The following is a 16,796-nucleotide window of genomic DNA, read 5'->3' as shown; positions in this document are numbered from 1 at the left end:
TTTCATCTGCCATTTTGTTGCCCAGTCACCCAGTTTTGAGAGATCCTTTTTGTAGCTCTTTGCAGTCTGCCTGGGACTTAACTATCTTGAGTAGTTTTGTATCATTTGCAAGTTTTGCCACCTCACTGTTTACCCCTTTTTCCAGATCATTTATGAATATATTGAATAGGACTGGTCCCAGTACAGACCCCTGGGGGACACCACTATTTATCTCTCTCCATTCGGAAAACTAACCATTGATACCTACCCTTTGTTTGCTATTTTTTAGCCAGTTACTAATCCATAAGAGGACCTTCCCTCTTATCCCATGACTGCTTACTTTTCTTAAGAGCCTTTGGTGAGGTACCTTGTCAAAGGCTTTCTGAAAATCTAAATACACTTTATCCACTGGATCCCCCTTGTCCACAAGCTTGTTGACCCCCTCAAAGAATTCTAGTAGATTGGTGAGACATGATTTCCCTTTACAAAAAACATGTTGACTCTTCCCCAACAAATTATGTTCATCTATGTGTCTGACAATTTTGTTCTGTACTATAGTTTCAAACAGTTTGTCCGGTACTGAAGTCAGGCTTACCGGCCTGTAATTGCCGGGGTCACCTCTGGAGCCCTTTTTAAAAATTGGTGTCACAGTAGCTATCCTCCAGTCATTAGAGGGACCTAGACAAATTAGAGGATTGGGCCAAAAAAAACCTGATGAGGTTCAACAAGGACAAGTGCAGGGTCCTGCACTTAGGACGGAAGAATCCTATGCACTGCTACAGACTAGGGACCGAATGGCTAGGTAGCAGTTCTGCAGAAAAGGACCTAGGGGTCACAGTGGACGAGAAGCTGGATATGAGTCAACAGTGTGCTCTTGTTGCCAAGAAGGTTAACGGCATTTTGGGCTGTATAAGTAGGGGCATTGCCAGCAGATCGAGGAACGTGATCGTTCCCCTTTATTCGACATTGGTGAGGCCTCATCTGGAGTACTGTGTCCAGTTTTGGGCCCCACACTACAAGAAGGATGTGGAAAAATTGGAAAGAGTCCAGCGGAGGGCAACAAAAATGATTAGGGGGCTGGAGCACATGACTTATGAGGAGAGGCTGAGGGAACTGGGATTGTTTAGTTTCCAGAAGAGAAGAATGAGGGGGGATTTGATAGCTGCTTTCAACTACCTGAAGGGGGGTTCCAAAGAGGATGGAGTTCGGCTGTTCTCAGTGGTGGCAGATGACAGAACAAGGAGCAATGGTCTCAAGTTGCAGTGGGGGAGGTCTAGGTTGGATATTAGGAAACACTATTTCACTAGGAGGGTGGTGAAGCACTGGAATGGGTTACCTAGGGAGGTGGTGGAATCTCCTTCCTTGGAGGTTTTTAAGGCCTGGCTTGACAAAGCCCTGGCTGGGATGATTTAGTTGGGAATTGGTCCTGCTTTTAGGAGGGGGTTGGACTAGATGACCTCCTGAGGTCCCTTCCAACCCTGATATTCTATGATTCTATGATTTGGTACAGAAGCTTATTTTATTTTATTTTATTTTATTTTATTTATTGATGGCTATAGGAGGAGTGGTGGTGGGGAACATGGGGTGAACGGAGTCCTTTTTGGTTCTTTGTAAATATTTTATTAGGTGTGGGTAGATGGAGAAGTTTAATTTTTCATTTTAAACTAGCTTTCCACTAGGGCTATATATGGTAAATTTCAGGGGGAAGCCTGATAAAGCATCTCACGTTTTCAAAGCACCACACACACCCACTCTAATTTACAAACATTAACTTACTTAGTTAATTCACTACATTAAAAGATGAGTCGTGGAAAGTAAGGACAAAAGCACAGACGGGTGTTGGAAGAGAATCGTTTTCCTGGATATTCCATTATGGCAATGCATTCTGCCAGAATGCTCTGTTCTTGTGTTGTGCTAACTGTATTTGAGGGAACTTATTGTGTTTGTTTATAGGCTTTCTTTTGCAATTTCTTGTTGTAACTATCATAGCAGTTTACTATCCTGAAGAAATGCTGGTCCTTGGTTTCAGCTGCCCTTCACTGCACCTGTTGTAATGGCATCCTGCTCTACAAGGTGGTTCATAATAGTCTGAATAAGAATAATGTTGTGGTGGCACCTAGAGGTTCCAGTTAGGATCGGGGCGTCATTGTACTTAGCACTGTACATGCCTATGACAGAATGCCAGTCCCTGCCCCATTGAGTTGACAATCTAAGTATAATATAAGTAGGCTTTGCAGAACTTGATTTTTTTTTTTGAACAGATAATATTGATGTTTAAGCATTTTTATTTATTTATTTAAATTGTCACAGTTGTTGGACATTATGGAGTGGCAGATAATTATGCAATGATAGTAGACATTGAGATTCAAAAGTTAAAGTTTATAACTGTTAAACACAAATTGTTAGCATCACATGTCAAAAAGTACAAAGTAAATATTCTTAAATCAAACTCTAATACATTTGCATGCAGCATTTTTCCTACTTTGCCTATCTGTAAATTTCAGTTATTGTCGATGGAAATATTTTTTCATTGGTTTGTGTGCAGTGAAATTGATGTTTGCCAACCCTTACCAATAAAAATCAAATCCTTCCAAGTCTAACTGTAGGATACAACAGTCGGACTTGGTGAGCAAAAGGTAACAATGAGATGATTATGATGAGTGTAATAAGCAACAGTCACAGCTCATCAGTTGCCTTGCCATTGTTGAGTGTTTTTGTAGGCGTCGCAGAGGTGAGTTTTAAGGAAAGATTTGAAGGGTAATGTAGTGGCTTTGTGAATTTGAATGGGGAGTTCTTCTCGTGGCTCAGTTCATTACTTCCCGAAGGTGGCGATTTGTTTTAGTGGTAAGAGTTAACATTTGTAGCCCTTATTCCAAGATGTCCCATTCTTTGTAAAACAGATTGGCTTTTGAAATCCCTCTTGTGCTAAAAGGGAGCTGGTGCCCTAAGTTGGTGAGCTGATGAAAGTGGTGGATGATTTACAGGTTAAGGCTATGTCTACACTACAGTTTATGTCAGCATAGCTTATGTCGCTCATCGGTGTGCATAAACCATCCCCCTGAGCGACATAAGTTACACTGACATAAGTACCTGTGTGGACAGCGCTGTGTCGGCGGGAGAGCTTCTCCTGCCAACATAGCTACTGCTGCTCACGGGGGCTGGAGTAGTTAAGCCGACAGGAGAGCTCTCTTTCTGATCAGCCTCCTCTTTGAGGGTGGTGCTTCCTTTGTAGGGTTTCCTTTTTTCCATCATCCATTGGGCATTGGTTCAAGCACCTCTTTCCTTATCTTTGCATTGTGGTATTTTGTATTTTCTACCAAAGAATTCTATTTATTCCTTTCATGTCCTTGCTGAACAGATATTTGAACTGGCAGTCAGTGTTACTATGGTTTCATCCTTAGGGAATTCCATTCTTCAATTTGATGAGTATTTTTTGTTGCCTTATAGGGAGTTCTGTGGACCTATATAGATTGAGTCAATCTTACTGACCATGTGTAGGGCCCTGCCAAATTCACAGCCATGAAAAATGCGTCACGGACCGTGAAATCTGGTCGTCCTCCCCCTGTGAAATCTGGTCTTTTGTGTGCTTTTACCCTATACTATACAGATTTCACAGGGGAGACCAGCGTTTCTCAAATTGGGGGTCCTGACCCAAAGGGGATTGCAGGGCAGGTCACAAAGTTATTTTAGGGACGTAGCGGTATTGCCACCCTTACTTCTGCGCTGACTTCAGAGCTGGGTGGCTGGAGCGTGGCAGCTGCTGACTGAGGGCCCAGCTCTGCAGGCAGCAGCAAAGGAGTAAGGGTGGCAATACTGTGCCATGCCATCCTTTCTTCTGCGCCACTGCTGGTGGTGGCTCAGCTCTGAAGGCAGCGCCGCCGCCAGCAGCAGCGCAGAAGGAAGGATGGCAGTACTGCAACCCCCTCTACAATCACCTGGTGAACACCCCACCACGCCTTTTTGGGTCAGGACCCCTACAATTAAAACACCATGAAATTTCAGATTTTTGAAATCCTGTGACTGTGAAATTGACCAAAATGGACTGTGAATTTGGTAGGGCCCTAACCATGAGGACATGTTACCCTTCCAAAGCAGATGTCACCTGTTGACAAAAGATCACTACATGGGTTCAGAAGACTGAATTTGGGGGTCAATAGAGCTCTCAATATTACAGATATGGTGCAACTTTTAAAGCCTGGAGCCACAAATACAAATAGGACTGAACCTTGAGAGGTAGAATCAATTTTGTGTATCTCTTAAATATTAATATGTATGTGACATGCTGCTAAGTGTGTGTTTGTACATCCCCCTCTTGTGGCTGGTGTATAGAGGGTATGAGCCGACTGCTTCTACCACCTAAAGGAGTTATTCCTTTAGTTCACATGATAGTCTCATGCTTTTAGTGCTGGAGGTCCCAGGTTCAGTCTTGACTGACTACTCACAGTGGGTATTTATATAACATGTTGAATTCTAAGTAACAATCTGTTGTCCCCAATGAGCATGTGTGGCCTTGTGAGCAAACAGAGCTCCTTGCATTACCAAGTATAAGACATTCTACCCTAATGAATGTGGGATATCACGACGCCTGAGGTTTACCCTTAAGTTTTTGTTTGGTATGAGTCAGCCCTCCTTGAAGAGGAGTGAGAGCTCTTGGAAACAGAAACCCATGGATCCTTTGTCACTACAGAGGGTCAGTGTACACTTGGGCACGAAGAATAAAAAATGTTCACATGACACTCATTGGAGCGATATCACACAGTTTTAATAGCAGCGTAAGCATTGAGCTTTCAAATACAGAGCCCGAGGCTGCAACTGCCTGACAGTGAATCACTACATGACACGTGGTGGTGTTGTTAGATATAGCTAAGGTATTCATCAGTAGCTGAGCATCTACACAACACAGTAGCTAAGTTTATCCAGTGTGTAGTCTTTAGTTTCAACACTGTAAACACAGGTTGCAAGGCATAGCTTGCTTGCTAATAATAATACTTTGCACTTCTACGGTGTCTTCCATAAGAGGATTCAGAGTGCTTTGTAAATATTAGTCAATTAAGCCTGCCATCACTCCTGGAAGGTAAAGTAGGTTCTCAGCAGTGGAACGTACTCCTGGAAATCACCTGGGTCCATTTATTTTTGCAGTCTCATCCGGGCCCATTTGTTGCGCCTTTTATTTTTTGTTTTTCCCCTTTCTCCCTTTCTGTGTGTGTTGCCCCTTCATTGTTTGTGCTAACTGAGAAATAGGGCAAGTCTATATTTCAAACTTGCATCAGCACAGCTGCACCACTGTAGCACTTCTAGTGAAGATGCTCTAAGCTGACGGGAGAGCGTTCTCCCATTGGCTTAATAACTCCACCTCTGCGAGACGGGGTAGCTGTGTCGGTGAGAGAAGCTCTCCCGCCGACATAGCACTGTCTACACCAGGGATTAGGTCGGTATAACTACGTAGTTATACAAAGTAAGTATGTAGTGTAGACCTGTCCTTATTCCCTTTTGTGTGGTGGGCTGGTTTGCCAGATGGCTGTTAGGTTTGCTCTTGTTCCAGCTCAGAACCTCGGTTTTCCTTTTTGGTGCTTCCTTCCCTTCTTCCAGCATTGCATATATACAGGATGTGGTCCAGATATACACCTAACCCAAGTTTGCCTTTATTATTAACAGCAACAAAACATAACCTTCAGCCAAAGCATTCTCCTGAGTGTGACTGGTCCTAGGGTTTTTCTGGCACTCCTGGTGATATTTATCCAACTTTCAGAGAGACAGAACACACGTCGCAGTCTAAAACCTGATTGTTTGGACACCGTGTACTTAAAGGAGCAGTGAGGCATCTATAGAACAGTGCAAGGTGCACCACATCTAGAAACAGGGATCATGGTGAGACTCAAGGATTCATTCTGGGAGGGTTAAGGCACTGGGCTGGGACTCGGGAGAGCTGGGTTTATTTCCCAGCCTTCCCACACACTTCCTGTGTGACTTTGGGCAAGTCATTTAGTCTCTCTCTGACTCAGTTCCCATATGTAAAATGGGGATTATACTTCCTGTCTCCCATCCTTAGTTAGCTTAGATTGTAAGATCTTTGAGGCAGAATCTGTCTCTTACGACACGTTAGTACACACTCTAGCGCAATGGGGCCATGGTCTCAATTGAGGCCTCCCAGTGCTACTTTAATACAAAGAAGACAAAAGAAAGTTATAATTTTTCTTTAGAATTGTTTTTAGCTGTCAAAATTTGCCCCTTTTATAAAGTTAGTAGCTTTCAAAATCTATATGATTTTATTGATCATAGGATTAATCAAGATTAATCAATTCCCTCCCTTACATCTCTGCACTGGCAGGTTTTACTAGCCTGCCACCCAGAGAGATCCTGTAGTAATTATCAGATTTCTGAATGACTCTACCTAGGCAATAGAAAATAAAAGCAAACACTCTCACTTCAGACTGGCAGTTTGCTTTGGAGGATATGGGGGTTGGGGTTAGGCCAGTTGCAGTGACGTTTGTGTTTCTGCTGCGTTGGATGGTGAGGCACTTGATTAAATTTGTATTCAATTGCCTGTTAGCATTGGTTCTTGCTGTTGAATGTAGCCCATTGAAGTTTGATGGGCTCCTGAGTATAGGAAGTGCTATGCCTAACAGTAAGTGTTTGCAGGTCTGGCCTTAAGTAGACAAAACTGATGAAGCATATGAGCCTCAGATGAATGTCCAGGTTCAAGCAGGTGTAGATATTCATTCTCTCTAGTATTCCTGCTCAAGATTCCCTCTTTGGTGAAGATTTGGTGGAAGAAGTCTTTGATAACCGCAAAGCCAGTCTTCTGCTCTTTAAGGCGCAGGTCTTTGACCTGGGAGATCTGGATTAAAAGTTGCTAGCTTTGCTGCAGACTTCCTTTGTGACCTGATCCAAAGCACACTGAAATCAATGAAGATTGGGGCCTTCAATCTCTCTGTCCCTCAGTTCCTCATAAGTAATTTGTGATGATACTTTCCTTCCCCATTTTCTCTATTTAGATTGTAAGGTCTTTGGGGCAAGGACTGTTTTTATATGCATGTACAGCAGCTGGCACAATGGAGCCCTGATCTCAGCTGGGTGCACTAGGTGCTGCAGCAAGACTACTAATAAAGTAACAGTTTTAATGAAGCGAAGTTGATTATATGGCATAATGGTAGAGCATTGAGCAGAGGACCCTGGGTAGTGCAGAGACAATAGAGGAGTGACATTAGGAGGAAGTGGATAGTGATACACTTTGGCCCATTGAATGCAGATGCATACAGCTTTGCAGTTCAGTGTCTTCTCTATCCATCTTTCTCTCCAAGAAGTCCATGCAAAATTAGCCTGTGCACATATTCCAGGTTTTTCAGTATAAGCTCTGTAATGGAAGAGGTACAATACACTCTAATACTTCATTGGCAAAAATAGCTAGGATTCCTAGAGGAGGAGATTGCTAGCTTGATTCTTTTTCAGCTGTTTTTCTGCTCATAACTGGAAGATGGTTCTGCTGCCAAAACTCCCAGATCTTTCTCATTCAAACTGTTCTTTCTAGGTATTGTATGATGTACCAGAGCCAAAGGTTCCATCTGTTAGTATCCTCCTAATACTCAGTGTCTGACATCTGCAATCTAGGTGTTAGGCTGCAGCAGGTGACCAAAACAGAGAGACAGGGAATGAGGTAACAATAAAACAGGACGTAGCATGAAATCAGAAGTCTTTACTAGCCATTCGCTGAACCAGTGGAATACGGATGCATTGATTCCCTCAAGGTCCATCGCACTAAACAGATGTGATATTTGTTTTCTTTGGCGGCTGAAGTTGAGGATGTTTGTCCTGGAGTGTAGGCTCCATTTTTTTATGTGAGGTCAGAAAAAGAAATTTAATAATATACCATTCCTGGCTCAGGGGAGTAGCTTGCTTAGTGACTCACCTATCACTTTTGCCCATCGCCTCTTGTGCTTCAATGTAGAGCTCCAGTGTTTATTTTGTAACCTGCAGAGGTTAAAAAAAAACCAAACACACACACACACACAATAAAAATGCTCATTAAGACTTGAGTACTTAGATTAGCAACTAATGATGTACTCGTGAGTGGGACAATATAGATGTGCCTTGTGGCATCCTAAGTGTGCTCTTAATTATCTCTAATTGAGACTCTGTCTGCTCTGCGTGTGCACAGATGGGTTGTATTTTAATAATAATAAATAACTGTATTGTAAGGGACTTTACTAACATCAAACATTTTCTTAAACGCAGCTTACTAATTGTTTCTGTCTCCCAGTCGTTAAAGTGTGATACACATTAAATACATTTTTATGCTGGTTTCTGGGTGAAATTCCCCCCCTGTGATGGGGTGTCTGCCCCACACTAACCCATAAAGGGTTAATAGAACCCTAGGGAGGCTGCGCAACAGGCAGTCAATTGGAGAGGGCTATGAGGAGCACCAATCAGGGCCGGGCAGGCCCACATAAGACGAGCCAAGGGGCAGAGCAGGTCAGGCACTCCCTGGAGCTCGAGGAGGGAGGAGGACTGGCTGCCTTGCAGGCAGAGGGCAGCTAGCACCTTGGACAGAGCAGTATGGGGCAGGAGCAGGGGAGCGAGACTGAGCTCTTGGCTGACTGCTGACAGGCTGGGGCCCTGAGACAAGGGCAAAGAAGGTGCTGGGGCTACGGGGAAGTGGCCCGGGGAAATAGACTGCTGAGTTGTAGGGGACGTAGCACGCGGCTGCCATCTACAGAGTCCCTGGGCCGGGACCCGGAGTAGCGGGCAGGCCTGGGTCCCCCACCCCTCACCCCAACTTGCCACTGAAGAAGTGGCTGGACAGTAGACTATGGTTCTCCCAGAAGGTGTGACAGTGTGTCCTGAAGAGGATGCTGTATCCTTTGGGACAACACACACCTTGGAGTAGAAGTGATGGCGGCGAGACATCACCAGATGAGGGCGCACGGGCGGACTAAGCTAGTTCTCAGTACAGCCAGCAGGAGGCATCGCAGTGGTGAGTTGAACCCCGTCACACCCCACTACCAGGGGAAATCATTCTACCAGAAATATAAAGAGACAGGCCTGTGAGTCCATAGAGACCTATATTCTGTGCCTGGCTTTGCCACTAATTCATTGTAGGATCTTGGGCACGTCACTTTGGTGCATTGTGCCTCAGTTTCCCCATTTGCAGATAGTGATACCTTTCTGAAGCTCGAGATATGTGGATAAAAATGCAGCATAAGCACCAGCTACTGTAATTACTTATTTTTTCCCCCACTTTTTATTATTTTGACAGTCAGTGAAGAAATTGTGCGCATGCAAAGTTACAGAATTATCACGATGCCATTGATGGATTAAGAGTTTCTCAGCATCTCTGTGCAAACATGAAGCTGAGCTTGGTCCTTTGCATCCCAGTCTGGCAGGGCCTTTTGTCACTTTTAACACACTCGCTGGCGTTCACATGATTTGAAGAATGAGCTCCCGTGGGTAGAGGAATGGATTAGTGTGATTCAGGCCTGAGAGGCAGTGTTCTCTAGTGCAGAGTTTCTCAACCTTTTTTGATACCAGGGACTGGCTTGCTGCCTTCCTAAACTCTGTTAGGGAGATCTCTGGGACTGGCACCAGTCCATGGACCAGTCGTTGAGAAACACTGCTCTAGTGGATACGGCACTGGACTGGAAATCAGAAGATGTGTGTGGGGTCTGTTCCCAGATCTGCTACTGCTTGCTGTGTGACCTTGGGCACATTGCATCAGCACTCTGCACCTTTGTTTCCTTCCTTCTCTTTGCCTCTCTTTTCTGTTTGGAACACAAACTCTTTGGAAGAAAAACTCCCTTGATGTGTGTGTGTCTGTGTGTGTATGCGCGTGCATGTGCATATGTACGTACATACAGTGTCTGGAACAATATGGCCCTCACCCCGCTCCCGTACCCCAACCCCCTGCCCCAGCCCGGTGAAAGTGAGTGAGGGTGGGGGAGAGTGAGCAACAGAGGGAGGGGGGATGGAGCGAGCAGGGCTGAGACTCAGAAAATGGGTGGGGCCTCGGGGAAGGGACGGGCAGGGGTGTTCGGTTTTGTGCGATTAGAAAGTTGGCAACCCTAGTTTTAATACAAATATATAATAAATATGTGGGGGCAGGACAATCTATTTTCTGGGGCAAGTGTTCATGCTCCTAAACCTCAGGTTTTGTCTGTACTTGAGATCAGCTCTAATTTAGCTTTTGGTGGCAAGCAACTACTGTAGCTGTGCTGGTGGAGGAGACAAGGAGAGCTGCCATTTGTATCCGTTGAGTTGACTTCGATCTCAAGCCTAGTTGGTGCAAATTGTGACTCCCATACAGCTATATCAACTGCTGGCCACTGATTGCTGAACCCCAAGTAAGACAGGGCCTTAATGCATGAAGCTGAATTTTTGAGTGGAGTGCAGTTAGACTGAAAACTAGTCTTTGTTTAATATTGCGACGCCAAAATATAGATCTATTTCAGAACAGCCATTTCCAGTGCAGACATGCTATTTCTTCACGAAATGGTGTTTTCATTAGGGTTTTTCCATTAATGTGTTGAGTGAGAGTGGGGGTTGGAGGGAGGGGGCAACCAAACACACTGTGTATTGATGCAGTACTTAATATGTGTTCACACAGTGGCTGACATCAGCTCCAAAGGAACCCTAATAGGTAAATAAACCAAGCAGCTAAAAAGGCAACATTTTACCCAGTCTGCCATTATAGCTCTAGTGGTTAACCTTAGCGATGGCAAAGGAGCGATTGTTTTGCTGAGCAGGTTTGCATCAGAGAGAATTTGCATTTGAATTTTTTTTTAATTGAACTAATTAGCTTGTTTTTGCTTGCATCACTCTGTCCTTTATCTGCTTCTGTCTGCTCTTGTGAACAAGCAGAATATTATCATTTTACAGAAATCATAGAATATCAGGGTTGGAAGGGGCCTCAGGAGGTATCTAGTCCAACCCCCTGCTCAAAGCAGGACCAATCCCCAGACAGATTTTTACCCCAGTTCCCTAAATGGCCCCCTCAAGGATTGAACTCTCAATCTTGGGTTTAGCAGGCCAATGCTCAAACCACTGAGCTATCCCCCCCCCCCAGGTTTCTTGTAAATTTCAATACTTTGATCAGAGAGCAGAGCAGGACAACACAAGGCCTGTTTGCATCTCAGATGAACACAATCCCCTGGGATGGTGCATCATCCTATGGAGTATTCGGCATGCGAAGTGTTACAGGCCTTGTTCTAAGCCGTCAGGGTCAAAACATTTTCAAACCAAGCCATTGGAGTTATTTTTAGGCCAAGTTAAATTTTTGGCCTGTCAGCCTTGGCAAGTGTTGCTGCAAAATAAACTGAATTTATAATAAAAAGAAACAACAAATGTATTACATCAAGGGTTTAACTCAAGCCAAGGATTTCAGCTACAGCTGCAATTCTGTCCTTAATTCAGCCTGGTTGGGCATAAAGAAGATATTGCCAAGGTCACAATCTTGTAACAGAGGACTCCAGTGGGAGGGATGCGATTATAGTCCGTGGCTCTGGCCCGGCACAACACTTACTCATTTGAGTAAAGTTACTCAAATGAGTAAGTGTTCACGGGATCAGGGCCTGTGTGAGCAACAATAGTAGTCAGAACTCTGTTTCCTGGCTTAGTGGATGTAAGCTAAACTTTTAACTTAACTTCAGTGTCACGTTTCTTGATGTGAATTTTCTTGAAATGTGTACAGTATAAATAAGCAGCATGTTAAGTTAAAAAAGGGAGGATGGAAAGATGCTGCTTGGTACATCTATTTTGTAAAGGAAATATTTAAAAACATTGAACAACAAATGTATATCTTAAAAAACCAACACCCCCCCCCCCAAAAAAAAACCCTTGTAACTGGAGCACATGATACAGCAGTTTGTTTTCCAGTCCTTAATTTTTAAAGGGTTTTTTTCTTATGATTACTGTTGCTTTTGGCATTGATTTTTATTTCAAACTTGACAAATAAGAGGAATAAAATTAGATCTGTGGTCATCAGCTAGCTTGTTGGTTTCTGACCAGAGTTTCTCTGCTGTTGATTATTCTTGTTTCTCATAAATTAGGACAACTGACTCTGCTTTTCATTCTCGCTGGCACAAAGGAGGAATTATTGATTGGCTATGCTAATATTGCTGAAAAGATTTCAGGAACAACTTTCATCTTGGTAATAGTGACGCAAACATTAGCAAAAATGACTGCTGTATAAAGATTGGTTTCTCATGGCACTTCTGTTTAAACACAGATGTATCATTTACTTCAGAATAGACGCATTAACCAATAAATAGCAAGCACAATGGATCATGAGATAGGTTTAAATCCAGGATCTTTAGCATCACAGCACACATCTCTACTACATGAGCTAAAGGAGAAACTCCATAAACAGTAGCAGTAGTAGGCCATTACCCTCTAAGGGACCAGCTACTGGAAAGGAGACAGAGACATGCTCGCTCGCTCTCTCTCCACTAGTATATTGCACAAGATTTGAAAGGAGCATGCATAAAAGGCATTTAAAGATGTAGGGTGAGGTTTTCAAAAGGACTCAGTGTTGGTCTAACTCTGCTCCCTTTGAAGTCAATGGGAGTTTTATCACTACCTGCAGTGGGGGCAGGGCTTATGCCAGTGTTGAGCTTTTTTGAAAATCCCACCCTTAGAGCCCAACTTTATGAAGCCAGTGGGAGTCGAGAGTGATTGTCATCTTGCAGGATCTGACCCTTTGAGAGTATCTGGCTGGTTTGTCAAGCCATACAAAGCTGAGTAAGTGTGTCCCAGAATCATAGAAATGTTCGAGGACTCTTCCAGCTCTAAGGTCATTTAGTCCAGCCCCCCACACCGAGACAAGACCATGTAAACCTAGACCGTCCCTGTCAGGCGTTTATCTAACCTGTTCTTAGAAACCTACAGTGACGGGCATTCCACAGCCCCCCATGGAAGCCTGTTCCAGTAGTTAACTATCTTTATAGCTAGAAAGCTTTTCCTAATATCTAACCTAAATCTCCCTTGCTGCAAACTGAGCCACTTACTTCTTGTCCTACTTTCATTGGACATGCAGAATAATTGATCACCGTCCTCTTTATAACAGCCCTTAACCATACTGGAAGACCGTTATCAGGTCTCTCTTCCCCCGCCCTCTCCTTCTTTTCTCAAGACTAAACGTGCCCAGTTTTTAAAACTTTCTTCATAGGTTTTCTAAACCTTTGATAATTTTTGCTGCAGTCCCTTGGACTCTCTCCAATTTATCCACATCTTTGTTAAAGGGTGGTGCCCAGCACTGGACACTGTACTCCAGCTGAGGCCTCACCAGTGCCATGTAGATCAGGACAGTTACCTTCCATGTCTTGTGTATGACACTCCTGTTAATACACCCCAGAATAATAATATCTTTTTTCTCAAATGCATCACATTGTGTCTCTAATATCCTGGGAGTAACACAGCTACAATAACACTGCATCACATTGTTGACTCATATTCAATTTGTGATCCACTGTACCTGTATACCCAAATCCTTATCAGCAGTACTACTGCATAGCCAGTTGTTTCCCATTTTGTAGTTGTGCATTTGATTTTTCTTTCCTAAGTGTAGTACTTTTCACTTGTCTTTACTGAATTTCATCTAGTTGATTTCAGACGAATACTTCTTTTTGGCAAGGTTGTTTTGAATTTTAATCCTTTTCTCCAAAGTTCTAGCAACCCCTTCCAGCTTGGTGTCATCTGCAGATTTTATAAGCACACTTTCCATTCCGTTATCTAAGTCATTAAGTAAAATTCCTTATCCTTTCTGCTTTTGTCCCTACTTGCTTGTGTTATTCTTTTGTACTTCTCCTTAGCAATTTGTCCATTCTTTCCTCTTTTTGTAGGATTCCTTTTTTTATTGTCAAGTAATCAATATAGCTCCTGAATCAGAAGCTCTTTAGCCTCTTACTAGTCTTCCTATCTTTTCATTGTGTTGGGATAGTTTGCTGTTGCTCCTTTAACATCTCTTTGAGAAACTGCCAGCTTTCCTGAACTTCCTTTTCCATTAGATTTTCTTCTCATGGGACTTTAGGTAGCAGCTCTCTTAGTTTGTTAAAGTCTGCATTTTTGAAGTCCATTGTCCTTATTCTGCTGCTCTTACTCCTTCTTTTACGTAGAATCATGAAATCTGTTATTTCATGATCACTTTCACCCAAACTGCCTTCCACCTTCAAATTTGCAACCAATTCCTCTGTTAGTCAGGATCAAGTCCAAAATGGTTTTCCTGCTGCCTATTTCCTCCACCTTGTGAAACACAAGGTTATTCCCAATACATTCCAAAGAACTTATTGGAAATTTTGTATTTTGTTGTATTTCTTTTCTAACAGATGTCTGGGTAGTTAAAGTCCCCCACTACTACCAGATCATTTGTTTTGGGAATTTCTGTGTGTGTCATTGAGTGTAGAAAGCCATGAGGCAAGTATCTGGAAGGGGTTGTCTCTCAAATTGGTTTAAGTGTTTAATTTTAAATAACCCACTTTTAAAAATATAGCTTAATAACTTAAGAGAACGGGTGGCCTGGATTTTAGCAGTGCTAGAAAGAAAGCTAATTAACCACCCTTAAGATACAGCCTTTCCTACCCATCCATACATCTAAAACTCTCATCCAGGCACTCACCATCCTGTGTCTCGAATATTGCAACATCCTGTTCTCTGGCCTTGACAAATGCAATCTTGCCCCGCTCATATCTATTGAGACTGCTGCTGCAAAGATCATTCTCCTAGCCCATCGCTTTGCCATGTTACCCCCTCTTTTCCCTCCCCCCTTCTCTAATGAATCAAATATAAGCTGCTTGTCTTCGCATCCAAGGTTCTACACAACCTATCATCTCTGATTCAGCAGTGAGATGTCGATCCCCATCTCTGATCAGCCCATGATGCCAGCATCCCTTGCCCACTTGTTAAATTTTTAAACAAGTACCTTCATGCTTACTCCTATGCTGCCCCTCACCCTTGGGAGGAGCTTCCTGTAAACATCTATAAAGCTACTTCATTGTCCTTCAAATCCTTCTTTAAAAGTCTCTCCTTTGCTCTGTTGTCTACAAAAAACTTAACAGTTAGACTGCTGGTGTGCTGAGACCACTGTGTATCATGCTGACCAATGTTGCCTCATTGATTCCTTGTACTCCCCCCATCTCTCTGTATCCATCTGTTGATTCTTCTCTTCTGCTTAGATTGTAAACTCTTTGGGGCAGAGATCATTTTTTATTTTTCTATTTGTGCAGCACCTAATACAGTGGAGTTCTCGTCCGTTACTCACGTGCCTAGATGCTGTGGTAGTACAAATAATATTAAAAATAAAATAAAAGGCAGCCTACATTATATGGAGAAATTGCAGGATAGTAATATCAGGTACTGTATTGAAATACCGCAAATCACCAGTTACTTTTGAAAATTCTTGTCAGTATATTTGGAATTTTGTCACTTCTTTGTTTAAATAAGTATGGTTGTATTTTAAAAACTCCTAATTGAGGAGTATCAGAGGGGTAGCTGTGTTAGTCTGGATCTGTAAAAAGCGACAGAGTCCTGTGGCACCTTATAGACTAACAGATGTATTGGAGCATAAGCTTCCGTGGGTGAATACTCACTTCGTCAGATGCATGTAGAGTGGTAGCAAATGGGATATTGTAACCCTCACTGCTTAGGAATTTGATTAAAGCTGTGGGGAAGGGATTTGCAAACACTTTCCTAATGCGGACCACATCTTAATAGAATGGGTGTCTAAAGTACACTTACCTCTTTTATGTCCTCTTGCATGGACCCCACCTCCTTCCGTCGACAATCCCATAACATCACTGCAGCAGCTATAGCAATTGCATTCATGGGACAATGATAATAGGTTGTTTTTTTTAAAAAAAGCTTCTTTTAATGGAGCTGGAAACAAAGAGCGCCACTGGCCTGCCATGCGACCAGTCGCCTAGTGGCCTACCAACCACAGTCTGGGAATCTCTACACTAATGGAAGGTCTTAAATCAACACTGATGCAAAATGGAAGAGGTACCAAACACAGAAGTCCAACTGCAAAGGGAGATGATGAAAAAAATTTTTTGTGAGGGGGAGATGTTACATCCAACAAGATGAGTTATTTCCAATTAATGTAAAGTCATATACAGAGAGAGAGGGAGAGAGAGAGAGAGAGAGAGAGTAGATAGCACAAATGCAAATGTGAGGGGGTGGGGCAGCTATCTAGAAATCAGAGAAACCAGAGGATGCTAAAGGAGTAACTGAAAATCACCTAACTGTGTCATACTGCCAAAAAATAAAATAAAAAAATCAGTTCTTCCCTGTATATAGAGTGCTCTCATAATAACAAGGCTGGTGATGCCCCCGTGCACAGAGCCCTGTGAAGATCATATCTGGAGTAGTGGGTGCTGTGCTTAACCTTATTGTTTGAGGGTATTGGGGAAAAAACAGAGAAGGGCAATGGAAATGATTCAAGAACCAGATTTAAAAGCTATGGGGGCAGGGGAAACTGAGGGAGCTCAATCCATATCGTATAGAAGAAAAGGGATATAGAGGGTGAGGGCTTGTGTGAGAGAAATACCTTCAAGGTGGTAATACACATGGTCTCTTTTCTCCACTTGCGGTGCTTTCTACTTAAGCTTCCTTTACAAGTTGGTGGGACAAGGCGTAAACTGAAGAAGGTACCGTGTTCTGGTGGGAGATTAGGGAGAAGATGTTTAACATTAAGAGCAATTGGCTGCTGGACTAGTTTACTATTCAGTGGTCACTGGATTCCTGCTGTCTGGCATTCCTGTGTATGAATCATTCATTACCTGGTTGTAAGCTCCTCCCCCTGTCAGGTTCCTAATTCGTGTTTCTCTTTCGTGTAC

General features: G+C 43.1%; 1 protein-coding gene across 1 annotated transcript in view; it reads left to right on the top strand.

The window, feature by feature from the left end:
- NCOA1 (nuclear receptor coactivator 1) overlaps positions 1 to 16,796 on the top strand; it is a 247,598-nt gene that overhangs the window by 100,080 nt on the left and 130,722 nt on the right. The window lies entirely within an intron of this gene.

This window comes from Emys orbicularis, chromosome 3, assembly GCF_028017835.1.
Source record: "Emys orbicularis isolate rEmyOrb1 chromosome 3, rEmyOrb1.hap1, whole genome shotgun sequence".
NCBI lineage: Eukaryota > Metazoa > Chordata > Testudines > Emydidae > Emys > Emys orbicularis.
Note: the sequence above shows the minus strand (reverse complement) of the source record. Positions and strands in the feature narration are given on the sequence as shown.